Here is an 8,184-nt window from a genome sequence, read left to right as displayed (position 1 = left end):
TAATAAATAAGACTGAATTTCTTTGTATTAATTAACTTGAATAAGTCGAGAATATTAAAATAAATAATATTAAATCGATTAATATTTTTAGCTTAAGTGCGATTGTTTTTATTATATTACTAAATGAGAATAACCATATTTCTTTATATTGATTAATTTAAATAAATTAAGAATATTATTAAATAATACCAAATTGGTTAATATTTTTAGCTTAAATAGTAAAAAAATTTCAGTGTTACTTCAGTAAAATTTTTTGGATAACTTTTTGATTCTTGCGTTTCAGTATTGAATTTTATTAATTATATGCGAGCGAATTCCTGTCCGTGATGAACAGCTGAGAATCGAATGAATTTTCATGCTAAAACATCAGATATAAGTGATTAAGTCATGTACAAAGTGGACTACTTAAATGGGATCATCTAATGGTAAAGTAATTTTAAAGATAGAGATAAACTTTGTTAATAAAAGTTCATGACCGTTTTATTACTGAGGGAACCATAATATCGCAGTGGTGATTTTTTTTTATAAATGAAGGAGTTTCGAAGATTTCAATGTTACCTCTCAGGTTTAGGAGTAATATTACGATATATTTTTTTGTTACTAATCGATATATTCTCGGCATTCTTTATAAAAGAAAAGCATTATGTAGAGAGGACAGAAGTACTCGATGAGAAATTATCTATATTTTAAACTGTTTGAACTTCATAAAACAAATTCGTACACTCTTGTGGCGTCGTTTTAAAGAATGATATCTCTACTTTACACCCTGCAACTTCTTTTTTCTAAAGATGTTTTCACATCATACAGCGGGTAGAAAAGGAAAGATGTTTTTGTCGTTGTAAACCGTAAGAATTCAAACATCTTTGAAATCACTGAAAATTTTTTTTCATTACTAAATCTATCATAATTTTAAAGATTAAAATAGTTTAAGATTTTTTTAATTTAAGATAATTTTGAAAAAGTTTTCCTTTGCATCAACTCCTTAATACTTGCTGTACGATTTTTTTCCCAGCATTTTAATGAACCGTAAGTATTTATTTCTTGAACTTTTGTTATTTAACTTTTGTTTGAGGTTCGACAAAGTGACGAAAAAAAAATCGTACATCGAGTTTCAAGGAGTCGTTGTAAAGAGGAGACTTTGGTCTTCAAGACCGTGATAGATTTAGCTGTGAGAAGATTTTTTCAGTAGTATTTTAATTTTTACAACTTTTGGGAACAGGAGTATCATTGCTTTTCCATTTGATGCATGGTGTAAAAATATCTTTGAAAAAGTAACGTTTGCTACACAAAGTGAAGGCAACATTCTTTGAAATGAGATTATTACACGACTTTTTTTTAATGAAATTCCAACAACTTTGAGATATAGACAATTTTTCACCGAGTGTGCGAATCCTTTCGTCCACCTATGCATATCGAAAAATTAGTTTGAGAGATAATTTTAGCTTTAATTCTGCAGAATCTACGTATAAGAAACAAGGAAATCTTTCATAGATTTTACAGACTTAATGTTAAACTAATAGCACTCCTGAACTAATAGCTTTACGATTTACATTAATATTTTTTTTCTACAGAGGATGTCGAATTACATCGATGAATGTCGCGCATAAAAAAATATATCATTCTATTTAAGAAAACTGGAAATAATCATGAAATCTTAGAAACCCTTTCACTTATATAAAGATCAAAGACAGCGGCCTGCGATGTTACGGTCTGTCCTTAGTACTAGATAACTTTTATTAACAAATGTATATGTCTCAAAAATAACATAATAATAATAATAACATAATAATAATAATAACATAATAATAAAAATAACATAATCTGGAGTTATATAGATCCCATTTAAATGGTCCATTCTGTATAATAAGCAGTATTAAGCCATATATATAGATTTAAATCATATAAAAGTAACAAATGTAATAAAACGGTGCATAGGCAATACGTCTGAAAAAATACACGTTGTAATCGAAGCAAAGGAAACGATTTTTCAACTATGTGAGGGGGTGTTGAAAGTCTGAATTTCATCAATATTTTATTGAATTTTATTGCGATATCGATCAGCTTTGATAAATGTAAAAATATAGAGAATTCAAGAAGCGAAAGAATTCTACAAAACTATAATAAGTTAAAGGATATCGACACATGGGGCGTGCTTCATGTGTTTTTATTACGAAAGACAGAAGATATGAAATTCTAAAGCAACGATTCTTTTTGATTATTCGTTGATTTATCAAAATCATTTTGAACACCCGCAAGACATAGCGAATCGAATCGAGCGTTGTAAAAGCGAGACAAATCCGAAATCGTTTCCTAGTTGTGAGAATATTTTAGTTCGAGATCGTCATTGAAGTCTGAATGGTCAGCGTGCAGCTATCCGAGAAGCTATCGAGTCATGGCAATATTTTTGTTCAGAACGAGGAAAAAACTGAAACTGTTGCAGAGAATGGAAATATTCAACTGAGTAGCATCTCCAGAAATTTTAGCATTGAAATTTTGAGCAACAGCCAGCGTGATAGTTACTTTAATTTCACTTGCTCCAGAGAAGGTCCTAAAAGAATGTTAGCATCAAGAACCCGATAAGAAAACATACCAGCGATAAGAGAATGGACAACATCCGAATCCGACAACGAAGCGAGGAAAGCCTGGAATATAAGTAGGTTTCAACTTGAGTAAGAACCATTGACATTTCTTTGTGAAAAAGTAAAATGTTGTTCATAATTTGACAGAGTATTTTTCACCGCTTCTCCAATCCTCTCAAAATACGATGCCCCAGGAGAATTGAAGATTCAATTGTCTTCTGGTCTTCTAGTCTGGAAATGATGATCTGAAAGTTGGAATTGTGCAGAGAAGACAAGTGTTGCAGTTGTTGTTACGTTAACGAGGTTGACTTCATGGTCGCTTCGGATTATATTATAAAGACCTAAATTGAAAATGAATTGACGACAAAGAAGAAAAACCTCCGTTGGAGGCCAGTTAAAGATGGTTACTAGACAAACAGAGATATACATAGAACTTTTTTTCGTCTTCCAAATATTTTGATACAAAAGGAATGTCAACTTAAGTTTAGAAAGTAGATGACTTATTCGTCCATTATTCTCCTTAGCATCAATAAATAACGCAGGAAAGAAAGACGTCACTGATTTACATTTAATATTATATATTATATATTGTCTATTCAATTATACACATAATAGTATCGTACAGTACAAGAATTGGCGATCTGCGTCCAAGGTAAGTAAGATAGACAATATGATAAGATGTGTCAATGGATTCTCTTCTGGTAAGATAATAGAACGTGTATTGTAGTTTAACAGGGAGTTATGCAATTCTGAAGATCCTGAGATCTCTCAAGGTTCATCTAAAAGGGGAACAAATTCAACAAGCTGTCCCCGAGTTACAGAAGAAATTTTCAGCCAAAAAAAAACATCTCTGAATTATTTTTACCGAAGGAAACAGGGACCCTTTCAGACTGCTTTCAAGAATATCTTCGCATGATGGAGACTGTAGTTCAGCAGTCCAGTTGTTAATTCTAGGTTGGAGAGTCTTAAGGTAAAGAGACTTCTTTCACCGAAACTTATTACCTCGAAAAATTTCCTTCGACACAAGTCCATCGGACTTGAATTAAACGTGATGCCATTGCATTTCTAGGATTGCAAACAGTATCTCGGCGATTCTACTTATGACAAAGATTTTCCAGTAAGATGGTTGCAATGAACTGAGAGTAGAAGTTGTTCAGAGGTGTATCTCTTTGGCATTTGGAAAATTCTTGGACGATTTGATTTCAACTTTTTTAAATATATCATTGTATAAGGAATTATATTAATATTAGACTCAGCAGAAATCCTAGATAACATCCAAGCAGGTACGTTAGAATCAATTGTTTTCCAGCAGAGAAAAAATTGCTAGTGATATAACATTCCATAATATGAGTGAATGTGTTAAGATTTTATTTAATGTTCCAATTCATATGATTAATCGAAGATCTGATATATTTATAATAAATAATTCTTAATGTGCAGGAAATTTTTATCCCAAATCTAATATATTGTAAGTAACTGTTTGTAAAACAGTTAAATTAATTGATATGCATTTGTTATACAAACAACAGTTACATTTTATAGAAAAAAATTATTTTAATATATAAGATTATAGCGTCAAGTTTGGAAAGTTAAATCATATTATTTCTATAATCACTTTTGGTAATAGAAATTTCATTGGAACATTAAAGAATTTTGACCAAACAATTAATATACTATTAGATGAGTCTCATAAACGTGTGCATAGTATAACTCAAGACGTAGAGCAAGTAATATCAACATATTATCGGAGGTGATTATGTGACAATTGTAGGAGAATTGGAATGCACATTTAGATTTATCTGATATAAGAGCTGATCCTTCAAGTTTTATTGTACATTGATGAAAAAAGATTACAATTATAATTATCATTGCTTAAAAATAGCATAGCTAAACAATATCAATAATAACAATAATAATTTACAACAGTGAATTATAATCAAACGAAAATACAATTTCTTATATAGACCTATTTTGTATATTATATAAATTTTATCATTTATAGTATCCATATTTATAAAAAATATTTGCGTTTTGAACAAAAAAAGTACGGTGGATAAATAGTGTTTATAATATTACAGATAATACCAGCAAAACGTATTAATAATTAAATTGTACAAAAAGTTTCATTACATGATAGTAACTATATTATGATAACATTATTCGTCATTGAGATAATATTATATCCACAGAACATTGAAAGTCGTGCGTCAGAAGAAGACGTAGAAGATGACTGAAGCTATATGACTTTATCATGATCCAGATTATATCCATGATCCACTTGCTTGCGCACGATTCAACCTACACCAGCGCAGTGGCAAGAAAAACGACTATGCAGACTCTTAGCCTAAGAACCACAAAGGGCTAAATCTTTTGGATTAAAGAATTTTAAAGACGCTAGACTGTTGGCTATATGATAGGAGAAAGCAAGTGAAATAAGGTATGACACTATAGATTAGATACATATAATCGCTTATCATAGCTACAGTCTAATAAACAGGATAAGAATTGGACAGACAATTGAGCTGTTTATTTTGAAAATGGCCCAAGTCCATTTATTTTTAAATCAAGATATTTAACGGTTTGCGTTTTAATAATTTCAAAAATATTGGCAACTGATAACATGGCAGTTGTGTTTCTAAGGGTAGTGTAGTTTCCAACCCAATTAGTATGATAAACATTGTTTAGAAAATAATACCTTTTTGATGGCTATAAATGGACTTAAGCCATTATCAAAATAAAAATCTTCATCATTCTACACAACCAACTAATTTTCTGTGTACAAAATCTTTTTCAGTAACAAGATACCAGCTGGTCGATACGCTTCAAGATCGAGCAATACAAAATTAAATGTCCATATCGACTAGAAAGAAGTTGGTCAGATGAATAGATTATTCATTTCTTTGTCTCCTTTTTCTATGACCTTGCAATTGGAAAACAGTGAACACCTGCAATTGGAAAAACCGACTCCAGCCGATTCAATTTGTCTTACAGAAATTTTACACTCAGTTGAAGACAAAAGTTGAAGTTTTCGTAAAAGCGTTAATAGAAGTTTCCCGGCCTATTCACGTTGAGTATGTTCGCAATTAGGAATACCAATCAGTCACTCCAATATTCTATTAAACTCTTGAAGCTGTATTGCACTCGATGGTGCCGTTATTTTTGATTCTCGAGCAGTTTCAAAACACTATGGATTTCAAGAACATCAACATTAATAATTGGTCACAAGAAGCCGTTTGTTTTGGTTTGTTTGATTTATTACAAAAGCTCACGAACGATCAAAATTGTACTCCATGACTGCGATGTTGTTCAGGAATTCGAGATTATGATGAACTGAAAGAAACTACAAAAAGAAATTAAGTTAATATTAATAGTAACTTTGTTTCTAAACATTCGGTGCTTATAATTTAGTCTATCTTGGCTATGGATTTTAATCACGATTTCAATGACGATTGCCATACTGTAGTTTCTTTATAGTCACAGCTATCAATATTGTCGAATTTCTCAGAGAGCAAACCTCTTATTTTACGTTATGTTTACAGATAGTTGTAGATGAAGCTTGCTGATTTCTAATTTCATAGCTCCAAATTTAATTTTGTTAGAGTATGAATCTTAAACAATAAGTTCCTTCTCACGACAAATTAAAAATGAACTTTAGTCGCTTTAAAGTCAGGGATCTATTAACGTCGAAATCCAAAAAGTGTTAAAAGTAATAGATAGTTACAATCAGAAGTACCAGATGCAAGGTAAACATGGCAGCATGAGGATCTTATAATGTAGTAGTCAGTAAAAAAGACAATAGAATCATGGTAGTGGCCGTATTTTAGATAATATCTTTTATCAGACCTGCCAAACTAGCGGGCAGTTATGACTTATACAACTGTCTGAGAGCCACGGTAGAGAAAGGGTCCTAACTCTTATTTCTTTCTCCTCCAGATACTGCACTAAGTCCAATCACCTACTTTTCAAATTATAGAAAGCTGTTTTTGAAAATACATCAACATGAGAAGAGATTATAATTGATAAAGTGAAAAGAATAAATCAAACATGTGCGATAATGACTATGTGATAAAAGAATTGACTAGGGTCTGAAAAAAAAAGAGAGAAATTTTCGGCTTTCCCTTCTTTTTCTTTCGAGGTTCTAATCGATTCTCTTATTAAAATTATTACACATATTTCGTTTAATCTTTTAACTTTGTCAAAGAAATAGAGCGAAGAGAGCTCTCGAAAAGGAGTACAAGTCATGATTGTATCGCGAACCGCCTGTTCGACAGTACATAATAAAAGAATTATAGAAGATGAAGGCCAATTATTGCAAAATGATTTTACACGAAAAATAATGAATGACTCATTACGATTCATTTAATTGCATTTGTTTGTTCTTGTTATAGTACTTCACTTCACTATAATTGTATCACTATAGTTTATGATTCTAACAGCCAGTTTACACGATTGATCGATCGGTCTCTATGAATTCGTGGTTTCAATATTGTAGAAATGCTAAAACAAGTTTATGACTTTAAAGCGACTCAGCGTTTATAATACTTATAAAATGTTATGTACAACATTATGTACTCTGTGTACAATACTTGTAAAATAATATAATTTTAATATAATATTTTACAATTAATAATTAATTTAATACAATGTAATATTTCAATATATTTTAATATATTAAAATATAATAATATTTTAATATAATATTTTATAATTAATAATTAATTTAATATAATGTAATATTTTAATATATTCTAACATATTAAAATATAATAATATTTTAATATAATATTTTATAATTAATAATTAATTTAATATAATGTAATATTTTAATATATTCTAACATATTAAAATATAATAATATTTTAATATAATATTTTATAATTAACAATTAATATTTTATAATTTTAATGATTATGAGAAAGAAAGGCATGTCGAACACGTGGATCTGATCTTTGAATACAGAAAAGCGCAATAGACAATGCAGAATCGCGTAAAATTGAGTAAACAGTGTGTAATAAAATCGATTTGACTTAGTTTAATTAAGTTTAATCTTAAAATAACTATGTGTATAATGTATGTCACTAATGTATATCAATATATGTATCTTGATGTTACATTCGATCTTAATTCATTAATTAACCTTCAAATCGCACAGTACAATGTGTACTTTAGCTTTTATCGTAACGGCTTATTCACACAGGTTCTCTCTTATGTTTAAATAAGCAAGACCGCCTCACACCCACTAGGCACAGAATATTTTCATTATATTCTCATTAACATGTGCGACTTAAATTTTCGGTGAATGCTGTTCACGGTTGTTACTGATTCTGTCGATCTGCCGAATCGATAAGAGCCGAAAGCAGCATTTACGCATGCATCTTTGCCGCAAATTCAATTCGTGGTACTGAATTTGTGGGTACAGTATAGTGTATTATTCACACGACGACAAAAGGAGGTCCATTTATAAGTGAAAGTAGGATAGGGCTGGATACGTGGGTATTATCTGTGTATGTGTGACCTTTCGTTTTCATGTTTTTGACCATTTAATTTAAAGTGTTATTATTTCGTATGCACCTCAACCCAGAAATCCAAAATCTCCTTCGATACA

The 8,184-nt window shown here is 30.3% G+C and overlaps 1 long non-coding RNA gene across 1 annotated transcript; it reads left to right on the top strand.

The window, feature by feature from the left end:
• The first annotated feature begins 201 nt into the window (after window positions 1-201).
• On the top strand, window positions 202-7,690 carry LOC122532008. The gene is made up of 6 exons (XR_006307430.1): window positions 202-2,653; window positions 2,727-3,231; window positions 3,307-3,549; window positions 3,649-3,862; window positions 4,769-5,016; window positions 5,374-7,690. It is a non-coding gene; the product is annotated as an uncharacterized LOC122532008 (long non-coding RNA).
• The last annotated feature ends 494 nt before the right edge of the window (window positions 7,691-8,184 follow it).

This window comes from Frieseomelitta varia, unplaced genomic scaffold (genome assembly GCF_011392965.1).
Source record: "Frieseomelitta varia isolate USP_RPSP 00005682 unplaced genomic scaffold, Fvar_1.2 scaffold_43, whole genome shotgun sequence".
In the NCBI taxonomy this organism is placed as follows: Eukaryota; Metazoa; Arthropoda; class Insecta; order Hymenoptera; family Apidae; genus Frieseomelitta; species Frieseomelitta varia.
This window is presented reverse-complemented; position numbering and strand designations above follow the sequence as displayed.